Genomic DNA, 23,059 nt, shown 5'->3' with positions numbered 1-23,059 from the left:
CGATCAGCTGCACTCACGGGGGGAGTGCAGCTGATCGCGGCCAGATGTCAGCTGATTATCACAGCTGACACCCGGCACTATGTGCCAGGAGTGGTCACAGACTGCTCCCAGTACATTAACCCCTGGCACACTGCGATCAAACATGATCGCAGTGGACTGGTGGGCATAGGGAAGAATAGCGCAGGGAGGGGCTCCTGCGTGCTTCTCTGAGCCCCTTGGAACAAGGCGATGTGCTCGCGTTGTTCCGAGGGCCTTCTTACTGCAGACCCCCTGGATCCAAGATGGCCATGGGGGCCTTCCGGGTCCTGCAGGGAGGCGGCTTGTTCAGTGCCTGCTGAGAGCAGGCACTAAGAAAGCCACCTGCACTGCCTTTCAGATCGCTGATCTAACACAGTGCTATGCAAAGTGTCAGATCAGCGATCTGACACAATATAGTAATGTCCCCATTTATGACAAAGTGATAAAGTAAAAAAAGTGTAAAAATAATTTTTAAAAAACTCCTAAATAAATTAAAAAAAATTCCCTAATAAATTCTTTTTTGTGTAAATAATAATAAAAAACAATAAAAGTACACATATTTAGTATTGCCGCATCCTATAAAACTATCCCACTAGTTAACCCCTTTAGTGAACCCCTTCAGAAAAAAAAACAAGGCAAAAAACAATGCTTTATCATCATACCGCGGATCAAAAAGTGCAATAACACGCAACCAAAAAGACAGATATAAATAAATAAGGTACCACTGAAAACATCATCCTGTCCCACAAAAAATGAGCTGCCATACTGCATCATCAGCAAAAAAATAAAAAAGTTATAGCTCGCAGAATAAAACGATGCAAAAATAGTTGTTTTTTATATAAAATTGTTTTTATTGTATAAAAGCACCAAAACATAAAAAAGATATAAATGAGGTATTGCTGTAATCCTACTGATCTGAAGAATAAAACTGCTTTATCAATTTTACCACACACAGAACAGTGTAAATGCCCCCCCAAAAGAAATTCATGAAATGCTGGTTTTTGTTCATTCTGTGTCACAAAAATAGGAATAAAAAGCCATAAAAAAATGTCACGTGCCTTAAAATGGTACGAACTCACATGACCCTGTTGGTCAAAATATGAAAAAATTGTATCTTTCAAAAGGTGGTGATGCCAAAGCTATTTTTTTTGCAATAAAAAGCATCTTTTAGCATGTGACAGCTGCCAAACATAAAAACCCGCTATAAATAGTAAATTATACCCCCCTTTATCACCCCCTTAGTTAGGGAAAAATAATAAAATTAAAAAAGTATTTATTTCCATTTTCCCATTAGGGTTAGGGCTAGGGTTTAGGGTTAAGATTAGGGTTAGGGGTGTGTTGGTGTTAGGGTTGGAGTTAGAATTGTGGGGTTTCCACTGTTCAGGCACATCAGGGGCTCTCCAAACGCGACATGGCATCTGATCTCAATTCCAGACAATTCTTCATTGAAAAAGTCAAATGGTGCTCCTTCCCTTCCAAGCTTTGCCATGCGCCCAAACAGTGGTTTACCCTCACATGCGAGGTATCAGCGTGCTTAGGAGAAATTGCACAACAACTTTTGGGGTCCAATTTCTACTGTTACTCTTGGGAAAATAAAAAAATTGGGTGCAAAAATATCATTTTTGTGGAAAAAAATATGATTTTTCTATTTTTATTGCTCTACGTTATAAACTTCTGTGAAGCCCTTGGGGGTTCAAAGTTCTCACCACACATCTAGATAAGTTCCTTGGGGGTATAGTTTCCAAAATGGGGACACTTGTGGGGGTTTTTCACTGTTTAGGCACATCAGGGGCTCTCCAAACGCGACATGGCATCCTATCTCAATTCCAGCCAATTTTGTGTGGAAAAAGTCAAATGGTGGTCTGCCATGCGTAGAAACAGTGGTTCCCCCCCACATATCAGGTATCAGCGTACTCAGGACAAATTGCACAATAACTTTTGCAGTCCAATTTCTCCTGTTACCCTTGGTATAATAAAAAAATTGGACCTGAAGTAATATTTTTGTGAAAAATTTATATGTTCATTTTTTTAAACATTCAAAAAATTCCTGCGTAGCTCCTGAAGGGTTAATAAACCTCTTGAATGTGGTTTTGAGCACCTTGAGGGGTGCAGTTTTTAGAATGGTGCAACTTTTGGGTATTTTCTATCATATAGACCCCTCAAAGTTACTTCAAATGTGATGTGGTCCCTAAAAAAAATGGTCTTGTAAATTTTGTTGCAAAAATGAGAAATCGTTGGTCATCTTTTAACCTTTATAACTTACCAACAAAAAACAATTTTGGCTCCAAAATTGTGCTGATGTAAAGTAAACATGTGGGAAATGTTACTTATTGAGTTTTTTGTGTGCCATATCGCTGTGATTTATGGGCATAAAAATTCAAAGTTGGAAAATTGCAAAATTCTCAAAATTTTCACCAAATTTCCGTTTTTTTCTCAAATAAACACAAGTTATATTAATCAAATTTTACCACTAACATGAAGTACAATTTGTCACAAGAAAACAAAGTCAGAATCACTGGGATCCATGGAAGTGTTCCAGAGTTATTACCTCATAAAGGGACAGCGGACAGAATTGTAAAAATTGGCCCGGTCATTAACGTGCAAACCACCCTTGTGGGTAAAGGGGTTAAAGCTTTGCAATGTTTTATTGGATTCGCCAACTATCATGTTATATTACTCTCAAATAGCGAAACCTCTTACTGATCTTAAAGGTTAGCAGCCGGATCTAAAGGTTTGGTCGCCAGATGCTATTAGGGCTTTTGAAAGATTATAAGAGTGTTTCATGCTTTCTTCTGTCCTAATTCAGCTCAATCTCCAAGAGCCGTTCATTGTTGTGGTGGAAACTTTGAAGGTCAGAGTAGGGGCTGTTTTATCGCAGGGGTCCAAAACTCTGACCAATCTGTGTCCTTGTGCATTTTTTTCTGCGAGATTCTGCTGAAAGTAATTCTGAAGTTGGGAATTGTGATTTATTTGCTGTTAAATTGGCCTTTGAAAAATGGAGGTGTTTTTTGGAGGGGCAAATTACCAAGTTACTGTGGTCAGTGATATAGGTTTGGTTCAGTTCAGGTTCGGCAAACGGACCGATCTTTGACAGTTTGCCGATCGGTTCTTCAAAGTATCCGAACCTCACTGAATTCAATGGGAGGCAAAAGCATAGTCACCATTTTATGGGGAGGGGGGGCAAAAAGCTGCCCAAAAAGCTCAAATTAGGGGCAGACCCCCATAAAAGTGGCATCAATTGACCCATAGTACAAATTTTATAATGGCACAGCAGCAGTCAGCCATGGGCTATCCATGAGGTATCAGGGTATGGGCCATCATTTACAGCTTTGTATTGAAGTTTCAATTAAGACGAGGTGTGTGAGGGACTGGTGTAAGCCTGCTGTGCTGGGAGCCCTCATGCAACAGCTTATATGTGATTTTTCCTCAGCTACACTCAGGTTCACAAATATCAGCCTGGTATGCCACAAATGTTAGAATAGTAACAGCGACTGGTTCCAGGTTTTTGAGGGCCACGGGCAAAAGAGTCTCAGTGGGCCCCTTTAACACATAGCTTAGAAATCAGAGAGTATAGTCCTCCATACAGTATTATGGGCACCACATAGCGCTCCATACAGCATAATGAGCCCCATATATCGCTCCTCCATACAGTATTATGGGCACCACATAGTGCTCCATACAGAATAGTGAGCTCCATATATTGCTCCATATAGTATTATGGGCACCACATAGTGCTCCATACAGAATAATGAGCCCATATATTGCTCCATACAGTATTATGGGCACCTTCTAGTGCTCCATACAGAATAATGAGCCCCTTATATTGCTCCATACAGTATTATAGGCACCATATATTGCTCCTTACAGTATTTTGGGCAACACATAGTGTTTCATACAGAATAATGAGCCCCCTATATTGCTCCATACAGAATAATGGGCCCCATATAATGCTCCATACAGTATAATGAGCCACATATATTGCTCCATACAGAGTAATGATCCCCATAGTTTGCTCCACACAGTATATAATAGTCCCAATATATTTGTTTCATCCACTATATTGAGTGTTAGGTGTCGGGATGGCTCTTAAGCCTTGTCTAGTGCTGTGGTCTACCATTCAGGCTCAGCTGCTGGGATGACTGCTCAGCACAGACTTCGGTCTCAGCACCTTGCCCAGGCTCTTGCTGCATGTGTAGCTACTGCTGGCCCTCCAGCTAAGCCTATGGTGACTAGTTTACATGCGCAGCGCTGTGCTCTGGACCCTAAGTCCAGATTTCACCCTACTGAGCATGTCCATGATATGGTGCCTTCCCATTGGTGCTCAGACCTCAGGTGCTCTGGTGATGTGGCAACTTCAGGTTGGTCCACAGGCAAGGTTCTGTCTATCTGGACTTGAGCAAGGTATAAAATGCTCTCAATGGTGCATGCCTGTGCACTAGTATTATGTGTGTTTAATGTGTTGATGGCTACTTTACCACTCTGTGTGCACGTGTGCTGCTAATAGTGTGGCGCCCCTGAGGGTTCAGTCGCCACAGAGGTACTGCACTTCCTCCTGAGGTGTGGTACCCCACCATCCAGGTAAGGTGGAGACACCTGACCACGCTCCAACACCTGCATCCCACACAACATATTAGCAACAATCGGACACAACTGAAGAAAATTCAATTAAAAGTGCACAGATAATTATATAAATACATGATAAAATCCAATTGCAATAGTGCACCATATCTCATCTAAAATATACTACAGATGCGTCACCCTAAATGAATGGCATACCATTCGGTTAACAATATAGATAAACCACTGTGTTGGACACTTATTATAAAAAATGGGACGGCTTAATATATAAAAGAGCCTTTATTTAAATCAGTTGGCAATTAGCAATTATAAACAATGTGCAAGAGAAAAAAGTGCCTCTATGGCACACCAATTCATTTAAATCAATTAGTAAATGTACATGGGACCTGTCAAATCCTGTGCATAGGTATTTAAATAATTTTTAATATAATGTAATATATATATGCACAATATATATCATAACTACTATACCGCAAAAATAATAATAAACATGAAAGATAATAAAAAAATAAAAATTATTTATAGTGAAATTGTGAACAGTGCAAGGGAATGTGATGAAAAATCCTTCCATCACAGATAAATATAAGGAAACCAATAATTAAATATATGTGAATAAATAATTATAAATATATACAATATATTGTGAAAAGTGCCATATTTTTCATAACATACAAATGTAACTCCATAAAACAAAAATGTGTAATGCCACTGTGGAATGTGATAGTAGCCCAATTGCACAGAAACAATGTAAAAATAAATAAATTACATACCAGCGGTATAGTGACAACCCCGTGTAGCGATGCCAGGCACTCCCCGATGCGCGTTTCGGAGCCAGCGTCCTGACGAAGGGAGGCGGGTGGAGTTTAGTTTTGCACCAAATGAGCGGAAAGGGTGTAGGATTGAGTTAGTTTGTCACAGGAGTCAGACAAGGTCAGTCTGTGAAAGGAGATCCCCGGAGTGGGATGGAGGATGGAAATGCTGCAGCCGACCTCAGTGACATGGGTCCGCTGGCACAGGAAAGGAACATTGATAGAAAGCCTGACTCTCCATAAGAAGGAAAGGATTAGTACGAAACATGAGGAGAAGAAGAGAACTAAGGGTCAGGGTTAGAGGAGAACCCTTCCCAAGTTCTAAGCGCAAGGCCGGGGTCCGGTCCCCGATTTTGTATGTATACTAGAGTTGAGCGATACCGTCCGATACTTCAAAGTATCGTATCGGATGGTATCGGCCGATCTTTAAAAAAAGTATCGCCGATTCCGATACCGGAAGTCCCATTCAAGTCTATGGGACTTCCGGTATCGGAATAAGAAAAACCCTTTCCTGCCCTTGTACAGCCTCTCTGGGGTCTGTACGGGCCTTTCGGGGGGCTGTGCCGGCCTGCCAGGGGGTCTGTGCAGGCTCCGGTGGTCTGTGCCGGCCTGCCGGTGGTCTGTGCAGGCTCCGGGGGGCTGTGCCGGCCTGCCGGGGGGCTGTGCCGGCCTGCCGGGGGGCTGTGCAGGCTCCGGGGGGCTGTGCCGGCCTGCCGGTGGTCTGTGCCGGCCTGCCGGTGGTCTGTGCCGGCCTGCCGGTGGTCTGTGCAGGCTCCGGGGGTCTGTGCAGGCATCGTCCGATGGGACTACAAGTCCCATCGGGCGATGCCTGCTACCATGACAGTGATTGACACATTAGCCAATGATGGGACAGTAGTAGTCCCATCATCCGGCTATTGTGTTAAATGTAAAAAAAAAAAAAAAAATTACATGCTACATACATACAACATGCATACTACATACATGCTACATTCATACTACATACTACATACATGCTACATTCATACTACATAAATACTACATGCAACATACATACTACATATATACTACATGCATGCTACATACATACTGCATGCTACATACATACTACATATATACTACATGCATGCTACATGCATGCTACATGCATGCTACATGCTACATACATAACACATATATACTACATGCATGCTACATACATACTACATGCTACATACTACATATATACTACATGCATGCTACATACATACTACATGCTACATACTACATATATACTACATGCATGCTACATACATACTACATGCTACATACATACTACATATATACTACATGCATGCTACATACATACTACATGCTACATACATACTACATACATACTACATGCATGCTACATGCATGCTACATACATACCACATACATAACACATATATACTACATGCATGCTACATACATACTACATGCTACATACATACCATATACATACTACATGCATGCTACATACATACTACATGCATGCTACATACATACTACATGCTACATACATACTACATATATACTACATGCATGCTACATACATACTACATGCTACATACATACTACATATATACTACATGCATGCTACATACTACATACTACATACATACTACATATATACTACATGCATGCTACATACATACTACATGCTACATGCATGCTACATACATACTACATACATACTACATGCTACATACATACCACATATATACTACATACATACAATACATTCATACAATACATACATAGACATACAGTACATATAACATAGAGTAACATACTTACCAATACTTGTCACATTGTTCCCCGAAGCCATTGTCTTTTCCGGAATAAATATTAACATAACAAACCACAAAAATACTCACCCACGATCCGAAGCAGTCCACGAGTGTGTCCCACGACGATCTTGGGTAGAGAACTGCAGCATCAGCTGTTGCTGCCGTTCTCTACGGGCTGCAGGAATCCAATGACGGAAGGTAGGTATCCTTCCGCACTGTATTCCTCCGCCACTTAAAAAAAAAAAAAGTCCCTAGTCTCACTTTATGCCATTGCTGTGTGGGAATTTCCCACGCAGCAATGGCATAAAGTGAGACTAGGGACTTTTTTTTTTTTTAAGTGGCGGAGGAATACAGTGCGGAAGGATACCTACCTTCCGTCATTGGATTCCTGCAGCCCGTAGAGAACGGCAGCATCATCTGATGCTGCAGTTCTCTACCCAAGATCGTCGTGGGACACACTCGTGGACTGCTTCGGATCGTGGGTGAGTATTTTTGTGGTTTGTTATGTTAATATTTATTCCGGAAAAGACAATGGCTTCGGGGAACAATGTGACAAGTATTGGTAAGTATGTTACTCTATGTTATATGTACTGTATGTCTATGTATGTATTGTATGAATGTATTGTATGTATGTAGCATATATGTGGTATGTATGTAGCATGTAGTATGTATGTAGTATGTATGTAGCATGCATGTAGCATGTAGTATGTATGTAGCATGCATGTAGTATATATGTAGTATGTATGTAGCATGCATGTAGTATATATGTAGTATGTATGTAGCATGTATGTAGTATGTATGTGGTATGTATGTAGCATGTAGTATGTATGTAGCATGCATGTAGTATATATGTAGTATGTATGTAGCATGTAGTATGTATGTAGTATGTATGTAGTATGTATGTGGTATGTATGTGGCATGTAGTATGTATGTAGCATGCATGTAGTATGTATGTAGCATGCATGTAGTATGTATGTAGCATGCATGTAGTATGTATGTAGTATGTATGTAGTATGTAGCATGTATGTAGTATGTATGTGGTATGTATGTAGCATGTAGTATGTATGTAGCATGCATGTAGTATATATGTAGTATGTAGTATGTATGTGGTATGTATGTGGTATGTATGTAGCATGTAGTATGTATGTAGCATGCATGTAGCATGCATGTAGTATGTATGTAGCATGCATGTAGTATGTATGTAGCATGCATGTAGTATGTATGTAGCATGTATGTAGTATGTATGTAGTATATATGTAGTATGTATGTAGCATGTAGTATGTATGTAGCATGCATGTAGTATGTATGTAGCATGTATGTAGTATGTATGTAGTATATATGTAGTATGTATGTAGCATGTAGAATGTATGTAGCATGCATGTAGTATGTATGTAGTATTTTTTTTTTTTTTTTAACATTTAACACATTAGCCGGATGATGGGACTACTACTGTCCCATCATTGGCTAATGTGTCAATCACTGTCATGGTAGCAGGCATCGCCCGATGGGACTTGTAGTCCCATCGGACGATGCTTGCACAGACCCCCGGACATCAGCACAGCCCCCGGCAGGCCGGCACAGCCCCCCGGCAGGCCGGTACAGACCCCCACAGGGTGCACAGACCACCGGCAGGCCGGCACAGCCCCCCGGCAGGCCGGTACAGACCCCCACAGGGTGCACAGACCACCGGCAGGCCGGCACAGCCCCCCGGCAGGCCGGTACAGACCCCCACAGGGTGCACAGACCACCGGCAGGCCGGCACAGCCCCCCGGCAGGCCGGTACAGACCCCGGGCAGTCCACACAGCCCCCCGGCAGGCCGGCACAGCCCCCCGGCAGGCCGGCAGAGACCCCCGGAAGGCCCGAAATGACGGCGCATCATGATGCGCACACACCGCGCATCATGATGACGTCAGTCTGTCAATCAACTTTGAACCTCCGATTCCGATGCCGAATTCCGATATTGAAAAAATATCGGAAGTCGGTATCGGAATTCCGATACAGCAAGTATCGGCCGATACCCGATACTTGCGGTATCGGAATGCTCAACACTAATGTATACTAATGGTCCTGCAGGAGACACCGGAGGAATAGAAGTTGTCACCACTTTATTCCCACACCAGACTTGGGGGCACAACAGCATCGTGAGTGAGCCGGGACTAGGCAGTAAGGAGTCCCCGAAGCAGGCTACAGCTGTCTGCCGTACAAGTAGAGTTGATAGGAACATCGGTCAGGAGGAACTCCAGTGTAACTCAGTACTGTGAGTACTTCACTAAAGGCGCAATAAGGGAGACATTCAGCAAAGGCACATGTTGGCGGAGTGTTAGAAAGGAGTACTTCATCTTGCCTGGAAGTTGGCTGAGCTCCTGACCCAGAGGACACGGCACGGATGCGGGCTCTTGTGCCACAACAGACTGCGAGTAAAGCTTTGGAACTACATGCCCTCTTGTCCTCCACTTATTCGTGCATCAACCTGCTCGGCACTGCTACATCCCCCCCTGCACCTGACACTACACCATCTACGTGTCACTTCACCTACTCTGCCCTGGGACTACAGCCCTGCCTGTGGAGGTCAATAACATCATTGCTGCACCACACCATCTGTCCCAGAGGATCTGTCTGCAGTGTCGGCTTAACATCTTCATTGCTGAACACCACAGGTGGCGTCACGACTCATTCATTCATAAACTCTAACCATCATAAGCACACTGAGCAAACCCCTTTTACAATGGGCACCCAGGGCCACGGGCCGGGTCCCAGCTGCCGTGACATCTCCCATTGAAGCTCATCGGGCCCAGTACCGAGTACCCCACAGCCCTGGGAGGGCGACCCAACTTGGTGTCACGAACAGGATGACGAAGCCCGATGCCACCGGGTTCTGTGTGCCTGAGATTTATTGGACTTAAACATTGCTGAGAATGTGCAGAATGACCAAATTGATAGACTGTAAAATGGACTCTAAAAATGGCTGCCGGTGCGGAGAAGAAGGGCGTGACAATATGGGTGGTCCTAAGAAAAGACCGCGAACTGTCCTGGGCCTTCCCTACCTGAACTTCTATGCAACTGCAACATGGCCCATCCCTCAAGGGGTTCAGATACTGGCTTGGTATGGAGGAGTAGGAAGAAGATGCCGCCCTCAGAAGGAGGAGCGAGAGCCGGTGGCGGGAAAAGAGTCCAGACAGGAAGAAGAAGAAAGAGAGAACACCATGATGAAAGAAGGAGGGAGGCTCGAAGAGCGCAAGGAGGTTGAGCTGAACCTCCCCAGCACATTGGCTGAAGGCTCCGATCCGACTTCCACAATGGACCACCAGCAGCTGGAGGCCGAGATCACCCAGCTGACAAACCGTCTACGGCTGAGGCAGGAGGAGCTCTGGATGATGAACTGGCAGCATGCCTGGGAGGGGCTTACACCATTGGCACCTCCATGCCCGGTACCCTCACCCTTGGTACCCGCTGTTGCTGCTGTCACACCAGTACCTTCACCCGCGGTACCTGCCGCCGTTGCACAAGACTTCTCCCAAGCAGCACCCGTGGAGCCGACGGCTGCTGCAATGTTACCGGCAGCGCCTGTCTCCACCGCTACACTGCAATTACCACTGGTTACGGCCTGCCAAGAGGGGTTCTCCGAGGGCTGGGGAGCCGGAGCGGAGGAAGCTGAGCTCCTGCCCGGACCTGACGCGGCTGTGCCGGTCCCACCGGAGACTCCTGTGGACCCGGAGCCACCATCGGCTCCACCGCCGCCTCCGATAGCTAACTGGACTATTCCAGTGGATGTTCCTGCCCTGGAGCCGGAACATCGTCAGCGGGCCCCAGGTACATCCACTGCCCCTACACCTGGGAGGGCCTCGGGGTGTGTAGCTGCTGCGGCATCCAGACAGGTCACGCTGGACCTTGTCTGGGACCAGGACTCTGAGCCCTGGGGGGAAACACATGAACCCCTAGCGGTGGTACCCTTGTCCACGGTGGGTAAAAGCAGATCACGGGAGGAGGAGGGGGAGACGGAGTCCTTTTGTCAGCAGACCCTCCGCCAGTTGGCAGCTGAGCAGAGAGAGCGGGAACAGCGGAGGCTGTGCTGGGCCCTGATCTGGACCGGAAGGAAAAGGTCCGTGCCGGTCACTTTGGTCCCCGGGACTCAGCCGGATGGGGACAGGTCTTCAATGTGAATCATGAGCGGGGGTTTGGTTTCATCGCAGACCCCAAGCGGATCAGCGACCTCTTCTTTAGTAGGAGGGATGTGGAGTCACACCTCTGGAAGGGACACACTGCCAGAGACTTGCAACCGGGGGAATACGTTACTTTTACCCGGCATGAGGGGTTGCGTGGCTGGTATGCCATGAATATACACCGAATACCCGAAGATTTCATTGCGGCTTACAAGAAAGAGAAGGCCTATGTCCCACCGGCAGGAATACCTCCCACCATGGTGATCACACCTGCCAAGGTCAGACAGGCTACATCCACCCCTGTTAGCCACCCTATGGTACAGGTAGTTGCACCCGCTGTACCTCAGGCAGCAATTGCACCAGCTGCCACCACCTTGTCCTATGTAAACCCACAAGCGGGAAAAGGATTTCCATAAGTTCTTCCCTGGAAGCAGCCAAAGTCATCAGCTTCCAGTACCCCAGGAGGGGACCACCAACATTAAAGAGTATACCAAAAACTAACTCTGTTACCCAGGAGGGTATTTGCATCATTGTGCCTGTTTTTTCTATTTTTGTTATCATAATGTTCCCTGTTGATTCCAGTTTTGTTGCCCAGTTTTATTGGCAGCATTTTTCTTACTGAACTGTGGAGATCATGGACTCTGAATGATCCAGAACTGTAATGTATATAGTTGAACCTCTTTAGGTGCCCTTTCTTGGTTTTACAGAAGTCTTTTAAGAATAAGGACTACCTCACTAATTAGCGTGTTACGTTTGGAATAAGGACGTTTCAAGACATCTTGGCTGGATCAATGTCTATATTGCACTTATTAATAATGTTTAGCATTTTTGATAGAAAAAGTAAATAGTGAATGCTTTATAGAGTTTAGACTAATGCTAATATTTGAATAAAGATTTAAAATTTACAGGTGGTGAACCAGGCATCAGCGGTTGTCACTTAAGGTTAATAATAGAAAGTAGAAAATGTGAAAGAAGAGATGATGAAGAAATGTGTTAATGATAATACTTGAAGTGGTAGTGAGTTACTGCTGATAGCACTTTTGAAATAGGTATTGTATTAGGGCATAGATAGTTAGTTAAAAATTGTTTGCAACGTTCAAGAGTCAGTGCCTCCCACATTGGGAAGTTTAGATAAGAACTGTTTATTTAGCATTACAAAAATTTTGTATGTTCCTGTATTTGTCTTTGCTTCTTTTGCAACCCGGGGGCGTGCTGTGTTTAACGGAGGGGGCATGTGGCGCCCCTGAGAGTTTCGTTGCCACAGAGGTACTGCACCTCCTCCTGAGGTGTGGTACCCCACTATCCAGATAAGGTGGAGACACCTGACCATGCTCCAATACCTGCATCCCACACAATATAATAGTGTAGCAAAGCACCCTTTGGTGGCTCCCTGCTTGGTATACGAAGCGTGCTGGGAGGCGGGTGGAGTTTAGTTTTGCACCAAATGAGCGGAAAGGGTGTAGGATTGAGTTAGTTTGTCACAGGAGTCAGACAAGGTCAGTCTGTGAAAGGAGATCCCCGGAGTGGGATGGAGGATGGAAATGCTGCAGCCGACCTCAGTGACATGGGTCCGCTGGCACAGGAAAGGAACATTGATAGAAAGCCTGACTCTCCATAAGAAGGAAAGGATTAGTACGGAACGTGAGGAGAAGAAGAGAACTAAGGGTCAGGGTTAGAGGAGAACCCTTCCCAAGTTCTAAGCGCAAGGCCGGGGTCCGGTCCCCAAGGTTTTATGGATACTAATGGTCCTGCAGCAGACACCGGAGGAATAGAAGTTGTCACCACTTTATTCCCACACCAGACTTGGGGGCACAACAGCATCGTGAGTGAGCCGGGACTAGGCAGTAAGGAGTCCCCGAAGCAGGCTACAGCTGTCTGCCGTACAAGTAGAGTTGATAGGAACATCGGTCAGAAGGAACTCCAGTGTAACTCAGTACTGTGAGTTCTTCACTAAAGGCGCAATAAGGGAGACGTTCAGCAAAGGCACATGTTGGCGGAGTGATGGAAAGGAGTACTTTATCTTGCCTGGAAGTTGGCTGAGCTCCTGACCCAGAGGACACGGCACGGATGCGGGCTCTTGTGCCGCAACAGACTGCGAGTAAAGCTTTGGAACTCCATGCCCTGGTGTCCTCCACTTATTTGTGCATCAACCTGCTCGGCACTGCTACATCCCCCCCTGCACCTGACACTACACCATCTACGTGTCACTTCACCTACTCTGCCCTGGGACTACAGCCCTGCCTGTGGAGGTCTATAACATCATTGCTGCACCACACCATCTTTCCCAGAGGATCTGTCTGCAGTGTCGGCTTAACATCTTCATTGCCGAACACCAAAGGTGGCGTCACGACTCATTCATTCATAAACTCTAACCATCATAAGCACACTGAACAAACCCCTTTTACAATGGGTGCCCAGGGCCACGGCCCGGGTCTCAGCTGCCGTGACATCTCCCATTGAAGCTCATCGGGCCCAGTACCGAGTACCCCACAGCCCTGGGAGGGCGACCCAACAGCACTGCGAGTGTTTGTCTAGACAGGCAGTGTAGGGTGGGAACTCCGGCTTGAACTTAGCATCTGCACCGGACGTCCTCTGGCGCGCATGCTAAAGCACACCGTGTGTTGAGCAGGTCAACCACCAACTTAGTCTTCCCTGGGGGTTAAGTTACATGGACCCAATTAGTATTTTTCTGTATGCCTGTGCAGTCTAACAAGGCATAGTCCTTTTTGCTTTGCTTTATAGTACCGCTCTGTGGTGTAGCAGAGCTTGATACTTTGTGCACACTGAGTGACATTTAACTCTATGTGTTTTAAGTGTTTTCTCGCAGCCTTGCTCCACCATTGTGCTAGCTACGGTTTCTCCATCAATGCACGGTGGACCCTGGGTTGCAAATGCACCTTATTATAATTTCTTATTTGGTGTCCGCCAAATCCTAACAGTATACTAGTGCCAGGGTCTGGCTAGAAATGGCGGACAATCAGCATCAGCGGTACATCCAGCAGCTTGAGAGGAGGTTGACCACTCTTAAGCAGGTGTCTACAGCTGTGAATATTGCAGCATTGGTAGCACCATCAGCCGCTGAAGCCACTACTTAGGTTACTGCTGTGATTCCTGTTTCCTCTGTGCCATGTTTTTCACTGCCTGAAAATTTTTCTGGGGACAGAAAGGCTTGTAGAGAGTTTGTAAATCAGTGCTCAATCCACCTGGAGTTACTGGCTTCACTATTTCCAACAAAACATACTAAGGTGGGATTTCTTATTTCCCTTTGTCAGGCATGGCGTTGGAGTGGGCTGCGCCATTATGGAAACGAGATGATCACATCATCCTTAGCGCCCCTTGTTTTCTGGGTGCCCTGAAAGAGGTTTTTTTGGGGCCACAAATAACTCATGATACCGCACTCCAACTCCTGGTTTTAGCTCATGGTTCGTCCTTGGGTTAGGGTTAGCCAGTTTGCCATTCAGTTTCGCACCCTGGCTACCAAGTTGGAATGGCCTGATAAGGTCCTAATTCCGATATTCTGGAAGGGATTAGCAGATCATGTCAGGGATGCTTTGGCCACTAGGGAGATTTCAACTACCCTGGAGGAATTAATATCAGTGGTCACCCGCATCGATCTGCGGCATGTTGAGCGTGGTTTGGAGCGAGCCCAAACTAAACCCCGGATTCAGTGTAGAAAAAAGATATAGGCCATAAATAGGGGGATCACTAGAAAATACTGCATAAAAATACAAGCTTTATTAGGTACAAAACCACACAAAACAACTTAAAAACATTAAAAAAGTCACACCTGTAGCATATACAATAACAACTGAGCTCATAATAAAGCCCTAACCTACAACCTATCCCTCATGTGTGCCAAACAGTATAAACATATATATATATGTCAATAATTATTCAATATAAACAGCATACCATCAAGCAGTGATACAGCAGGGTAAAGAAAGGGTTGATAAGGAATCCCAGCTGGGATAATTGTTAAATCCCTGTGTCGGTAATGTGCGTTATAACCGATTGCAGAGGGCAGATATTGAAATAAGACACAAACAGTCTGTTATAATGCGTGACTCAAATCACAGAACAACCCCTTACATATAAATAATTAAATATCCTTGACCGGTATAAATCTGGTTATAAGAGAAAAATACAGCAGCTTGCCAAAGGTACACATATATACATATCCAGAAACCTATACATGCTACCAATGAGCCAAGGTAAGCAAATTGTATGGTGGCTTGAATAAGCAAAATGGCTCAGAAAGAGCACCTATAAAGAAAAATGTAGCAGGTTAGGCACCATAGCTAGTTTTTAAAAAGCATGGACAAACCGCCCAAAAGACACACATGGTGGTAAGGTGAGGTAAGAAAGCGTACCCGACGCGTGTCGCCACTTGTTGTGGCATTGATTTTATATGTTGCGCAAATTTTAATAAAGATATATATTTATACATATGCTTTTAATTTTCGGTTTTATTTACACCTAACCTGTATATGCTCGTGATAATTGTGGTGTAGAGCCATATTTTGTCCAATATTTTATTTTCATTATTATTTTAATTTTAATTTTTTATACAAATTTTATTTTCACATTTGTTGCTTTACCTCTTGACATATAATGGGCCCTGTACAATGCTCCATACAGTATAATGAGCCATATATATTTCTCCATACAGTATAATGAGTCTCATATAATGATCCATACAGTATATGATGAGCACCATATATTGCTCCATACATAATGGGCCCCATATAATGCTCCATATATAATGGGCCCTCTGTAATTCTTCATATATAATGAACGCTATATGATGCTCCATGTATAATGGTTCACTAGATGCTCCATATATAATGGGCCCAATATGATGCTCCATATATAATGGGCATACATGGCCCCATAAGTTGCTCCATATATAATATGCCCCATATGATGCTCCAAATATAATGGGCCCCATATGATGCTCCATATATATTTCTCCATATATAATGAGCACCATATATGATGCTCCATATATAATGGGCCCCATATATGATGCCCCATAAATAATGATCCCCATAAATAATGAGCCCCATATAATGCTCCAGACATAAAAAATGAAATACTCACCTCTCCTTGCTGGCCAGACTCCTCAGCATCAGCATCTTCCTGCTCTCTGCCCTGTGACTATTCAGGCATAGGGTGTACTCTAGTCATGTCATCACGACCTCTGACCTGAAATGTCACAGTCAAAGACAAAGAAGACAATTCAGTGGTGAAACGGGGAGAGATCAGTATTGCAAGTGCCGGGGCCTTGAGCAAGTGGGGGGGCCTACTCACGGGCACTGGCACAGGTACCAGGCCCCCATAGCACACCGGTGTCCCCGTCGGCGAGTGGGTCTCCCACTTGCTCAGGTGCACCTGGTGCTGATGCCGGCCCTGGTCAGCGCTCACCCCTTGTTCCTGCTTTATATGCCTGCTACCGACACACACTATACATGTGCGGTGGATGTCAGTAAGAGCTTAATAAAGCACTCACTTTGTGGACTGTCTGACCTAATTTTTGTCAGTGTTCATAATTTTGAAACAGGAACAAAAGAGCCCACGCCTTTGTGCATGCCTCAAAAGGTAGACACTGCCAAAAAGAAAGTCAGACAGAAAATAAAGTGATTTCATTATACTCAATGGTCCCGATTTTTGGATACACTTGAATCGTGTTTTTTAGGACTGTTGTGATCATAGTGTCTTGTCCTGGTGAAGAAGCATGTTTACTTCAAAATATTTTGACAAATAAAAATGCATTTAAACAATTCCGGTGTCCTTTTCCATTTTGGACCATTCTAGTCTCACAAGTTTCTAAGGCCTGGTTCATACTGTCCGTGGTTCCATCACAGAATGACGGCACATCGCTAGCGCATGCCGCTTTATGGCATGCGCTGCAATGCGCCTGATATTGGGAGGGAATAGCAAAATTAACGGACTGCATTACATCGCGCTATGCCACAATGTAACACAGTCCATCTAACGGACTGCCATAACACAGTGTTACCGCAGCCTAAGGCTTGATGTGAACATAGCACAAGATGGAAAATGTAGATGACTCTCTTTTGTGTTAAACGCCCTGACAGCTTATAATACTCCCATTAGTTTATGAGTTTGCATTAGAGTCAATTATTTATTTGGCCTTTACTATCTCTTTGGTGCAGTAATTGCTACATTTTGAAGACCTTTAAATGAAATGGTTCAAGTATAAAGGCAGTTTGAGGAACGCTGTCATATTATCATTGGAACACTATGAATTATTGCTTCTCAGGGTGTGTGAGAGTACCTTTTCTGTTAAAGTAATAATTCTGTACAATGCAAGAATCACTTTTAAATACTAAAATTATACCAAAGAACATTTGCTATTATGGAAATGTCATCCAGTCCTGTGGTTTCTCATGCTCTGTAATGCCATCAATTTTGCATTAATAGCTATTTATTTTGTTGTTGTAGCTTGTCATCCCAGGGGTTCATTATGTGAAACATTCCATCAGTGCAGTACATGCTTGTGAAACCAGGGAAGGTGCTTGATAACCATACTGTACATAAACATTGTCTTCTAAGTCGTCTACAACTCTGTACCATGTAGAACATATTAGCCCTATAATAAGTAATGTTCCCATGGACAAGTATAAAAGAGATATTCTGTCTGGCTTTGCTGATTTTATGCAGTGATAAAGAAAATGATAGAGTACACAAGAAAAAATAAAAGTGGGTTTTTAATTTCGAAATCATGACTTTGTTCAAATGTCCCTTTGATTGTCAACTATAAAAATAATTTCCAAATTTGAAGCATATTAGGTTAATTTAAAGGGAACCCGTCACCTCGTTTTTTAGCTATAAGATGCGGCCACTGCCTTTCAGGGCTTATCTACAGCATTCTATAATAGCTGAAAAATGAGGTGACAGGTTCCCTTTAAGTAGACATATTCTTTGACTATGTGAAATTTCTATCTGTCGCTCATACCAATATTATGTTAAATTTAGATTAAATGATTGGAATTCACCTACAATCTTATATCCAAATGTGTAAACAGGTACATCATATTTTGAACATGACCTTCACAAATCTCATACATTTTAGGCATGTACAAATTGGTTTATAAGGAACCTGACAGTCGATTCATGCTGCCCTACTCATGGGAAGCATAAATCAGACACTGGTGCTTTCATTTCAGCCATGTACTTTTTCTGTACTTTTTATCATAAAATGCTACAATAATTCAGAGAACATATACACTTAAAAGCAACCTGTTAGCTGTCCTAGCATCACTAATCATGTCTGTATTTCAATTTTTTCCAACATTCTCATACACCCTTTTTATGGCCTAGAGCAAATCAGTGGGTAAGTAGTTGGGTGGGCATTGATTTTGCCATACTAATTCTCCCTTTATTCATGCAAGCACATCCCTGTGACCGTGAGGGTCATGATTTTTGAGAAATATGCCACTCTGCAATTCTCGCCCATGCTTGCAATGTTTTGCTTCCCTGTACATGCGCAGTGTAGCGTTTCATGGAGCGTATGCTCAGAATCATTGAAGTAACCAATTTTTCTATAAGTTTCCAAAAATAAGTAAAGTGCATCATGAGCTAACATGTTCTTAGCTTTTTTAGCATGAGATACAGACTTTCTTCACCAAAGTGTATAAAAGTTCAACATGTTACACAAAAAAGAGTACATGGCTGTATTCTATTGCAAACCCTTTTCACTTACAGAAGCACAACCAACAAACCTTCCTTCAAACTCCCAGATCCGAAGGTCACGGCAAGGAAGTGTGTGGCCTCTCATCACAAAAGCTTAGTGAGAGTTTGTCTTGCTCTGGACTTTATACTGGGCTGCCACCCTAGTGTCACTCGAGAGCTTCAGGCTAGGTCTGCTTTCTCCCCAAAAGATGAAAACAAGGATATGAGAATCTGACTCCAGAGCTTGTTTTAAATGAAAGATGACATCACCATTGTGAGATAAGTAACTAACAAAGAACAATAGCACTGATTGTTTTCTAAAAAACGCATTTACTGCAGCTCTCACAACTCTGTTGTATTTCAACAATGGCTGCTTGTAAGATAGAAGCTGAAGCACTGAGAGGAACCTGCAGATGTGTCTATTATAATCACACAGTTCAGCAGTGAGATCAAGAGAGCAGCCATTACGTGTCTAACTCTGGTGACGCCTTCTTTCAATTAAAATCCCTCAAAGCCTGGAACAGCTCATTTACATATAAGAAAAATGTGGATTTCTCTGGAAGAAGACATCAGGTCACATATATAAAGATATTTCATTTAGCTTCCTGTCACCTGCATGCACATACAGCCATGGTCAAAAATGTTGGCACTCTTGAATTTTTTCCAGAAAATGAAATATTTCTCCCAGAAAATGATTGCAATTACAGGTTTGTTATACACTATTTCCTTTGTGTGTATTGGAACAACACAAAAAAAGAGAAAAAAGGTAAACCTTTCCAAAAATGTGGGTAAACAACTTTGTTTCAAGCATGTGATGCTAGTTCAAACTCACCTGTGGCAAGTATCAGGTGTAGGCAATATAAAAATCACACCTACAGCCAGATAAAAAGGAGAGAAGCTGACTTAATTTGTACATTGTGTGACTGTGTACCACACTAATCATGGACAACAGAAAGAGGAGAAGAGAACTGTCTGAAGACTTGAGAATCAAATTTGATGAAACATATCAACAATCTCAAGGTTACAAGTCCATCTCCAGAGATCTTTAGGTTCCTTTGTCCATGGTGTGCAACATAATCAAATCTTGTCTTTTTCCTATTTTCTAGAGCAGTAATTGCAATTCCAATTTCATATACCGTATTATTAAGATTATAAGACACTCTGGATCATAAGATGCACCCCAAATTTTGAGGAGAAAAATAGGAATTATTTTTTTACAATAAAATGGTGGTGCTTCTTTTAATCCATGCGTCTTATTGCTTACCGGGGGTGGTGGCTGCAGTGAAGCAGGGTCCCAGAGTTGCTGCTGGAGGAGGCAGGAGTGGGGTGAATCTGTAGGCCGCAGGTTGGGATAAGGGGGTGTCCGATGTGCTGTGCGCCACTGCAGGTGTCCGGTGATGCGTGTGTCCGGTGCTGTGTGGGTGTCCAGTGCTGCAGGTGCCCGGCGGTGCTGCGGATGTGTCCGGAGGTGCTGCACGGGTCTCCGGTGCTGTTGAGGGGGTCTCCGGCGCTCCAGGGGGCTCTGCCGACATTTTGTGAAAGGCTAGAGCCCCACAGCTCCGTGCGGTGGACTCTGGGAAAATGGCCTCTGGGGTCGGCACATGCGAAGATGGAGATTTCGGCATCAATATTTCGGGAGAGATATTTATTCCAAAGAGAGCGCAACTAAATATTAAGTTGAGGGTGCCAACAATTTTGCCCTGCCCATTTTTGAGGTTTAGTGTGAAATGGTGTCAAATTTGCTTTTTTCTGTTTTTTTTTACAATGTTAAATACACACAAAGGAAATAAACATGTGTATAATAAAACGTGTAATTGCAATAAATTTCTGGGAGAAGAACTTCATTTTCTAGGAACATTTCAAGGTTCCTAAAACTTTCAGTCGTGACTGTATAGATGACTTAGTAGGGATTATAAAACTAACAGATGCCCTTTTAAGCAACTGAAGAAAGAAGCGGCAAAAAGACGACTCCAGGCAAGTCAGGATACCATATGTGTGTGAGAGAGAGATTACACTGGAAAGTTCAGCTTCTGAACTACAGAGCAGGAAATCTTACATATGTAGCCATAGATTAATGGGAGCCCTGACACAGCACAGTTAGAAAGAGGGATGGTGGATGATAAGTTGCAAAGTACTACATCTGGGCAATAAAAATGAAAAAAGCATATACAGAATGGGAGGAATAGGGCTAAGCAACAGCACATGTGAAAAAGACTTGGGTATACTAATAGATCACAGACTGAATATGAGTCAACAGTGTGATGCAGCAGCAAAAAAGGTAAATGCAATTCTAGGATGTATTAACAGAAGCATACAGTCTAGATTGCGTGAAGTCATTATTTCCCTCTACTCCTCCTTGGCCAGACCTCATCTGGAATATTGTGTCCAGTTTTGGGCACCACATTTTAAAAAAGACATCAACAAACTGGAGCAAGTTCAGAAAAGAGCAACCAGAATGGTGACCGGTCTGCAAACCCTGTCTTATGAGGAAAGGTTGCAGGATTTGGGAATGTTTAGTTTGCAAAAGAGAAGACTGAGAGGAGACTTAATAGCTGTCTACAAATATCTAAAGGGCTGTCACATTGTAGAAGGATCAACTTTATTCTCATTTGCACAAGGAAAGACTAGAAGCAATGGGATGAAACTGAAAGGGAGGAGACACAGATTAGATATTAGAAAAAACTTTTTGACAGTTAGAGTGATCAATGAGTGGAACAAGCTGCCTCGAGAAGTGGTGAATTCTCCTTCAATGGAAGTCTTCAAACAGAGGCTGGACAGACATCTGATTGGGATGATTTAGCGAATCCTGCTTTGAGCAGGGGGTTGGACCAGATGGCCCAGGAGGTCCCTTCCAACTCTACGATTCTATGATTCTATGACCTGGGAGTTTTAGTGAGCAGAAACTGCAAATGCTGGGTTGGGGCACTTGTACAACAAGGGAGTGAATTGTGAATGAGGCGAGCTGAAGATGGAGAGCCCTTTTATGTCTATTATGATACTGCAATGTTGTTTGCAAGATATGTGTCACCACCAGCAACTATATATCATGAACCTTTGTATTGTGCAGAAGATGCTAAAGTCAAGCTTGATACCTGCTACCTATAGTACATATGTTCTACCCATTCATTCAGCAAACAACCATTTATCTTTGTGTCTCTGAGTGACTTTCTCCTTGTGAGGTTATTGGGTTCATTTTGATCCAGCAATATGTGGCGTGGTAGTACAATCAAGAAAAAGGACAACACACACCCAGGGAGCCATTTCACTGGTGACTATGAACACAGCGTTACAATTTTACCTATGTGTCTCTTAGGCCGGGATCACACATGTGAGAAACTCAGACGAGTCTCGCATGTTAATCCCTGATACTGCCGCCAGAGAATCCTAGTCATCTAATGGATGGTATCACGTGGACCCGTCCTGTGTGACACGACCCGCAGGTTGGTAACTAAAATAACAAAACTGGCACATGTAACTGTCCTATGTGACACGACCCGCAGGCCGGTAACCAAATCAACAAGACACCTTGGAAGGGGAAACAGTTACAACAGTGGGCCCTGCGATAGGGAATGGGGACGTGGATACCTCCTGCACTCCCTTGAGTCAGTGTCCCTCACACTCCTAATGTTCCCTATACAGGCTCCTCACCTGTCGCCGAGCCGGAACCTGTCACCCTAGCACACCCTACACCTATCCCTTGCTAGGGAGCTGGGTGGTTCAGGCACTGGCCCCACCACTGTACTAATACACACCAGGGAAAAATACAAACTGGGATAACACCACTTAGCTTTGCTCTGTTGCTATTGCTCCCAGCAACAGAGTCCACCACCAGAATGCAGCTTTCCTCCAGAATAGCTGCTATTTCTCCAAGCTTTGTCAGAGCAGCAAGGAACACCTCTATGTAATTCCTTCCTTCACCATACATTACACCAGAGCTCCCCTGAGCTGCTATCTGTAGTTCCTTCCTTCATTAGTCTTGGTTGGAAATGAGCAATATCACCAACAGTG

Source organism: Dendrobates tinctorius, unplaced genomic scaffold, assembly GCF_039654945.1.
Source record: "Dendrobates tinctorius isolate UK_male_01 unplaced genomic scaffold, ASM3965494v1 ptg000161l, whole genome shotgun sequence".
NCBI lineage: Eukaryota > Metazoa > Chordata > Amphibia > Anura > Dendrobatidae > Dendrobates > Dendrobates tinctorius.
The sequence above is the reverse complement of the archived record's forward strand: the minus strand, read 5'-3'. Positions refer to the sequence as shown.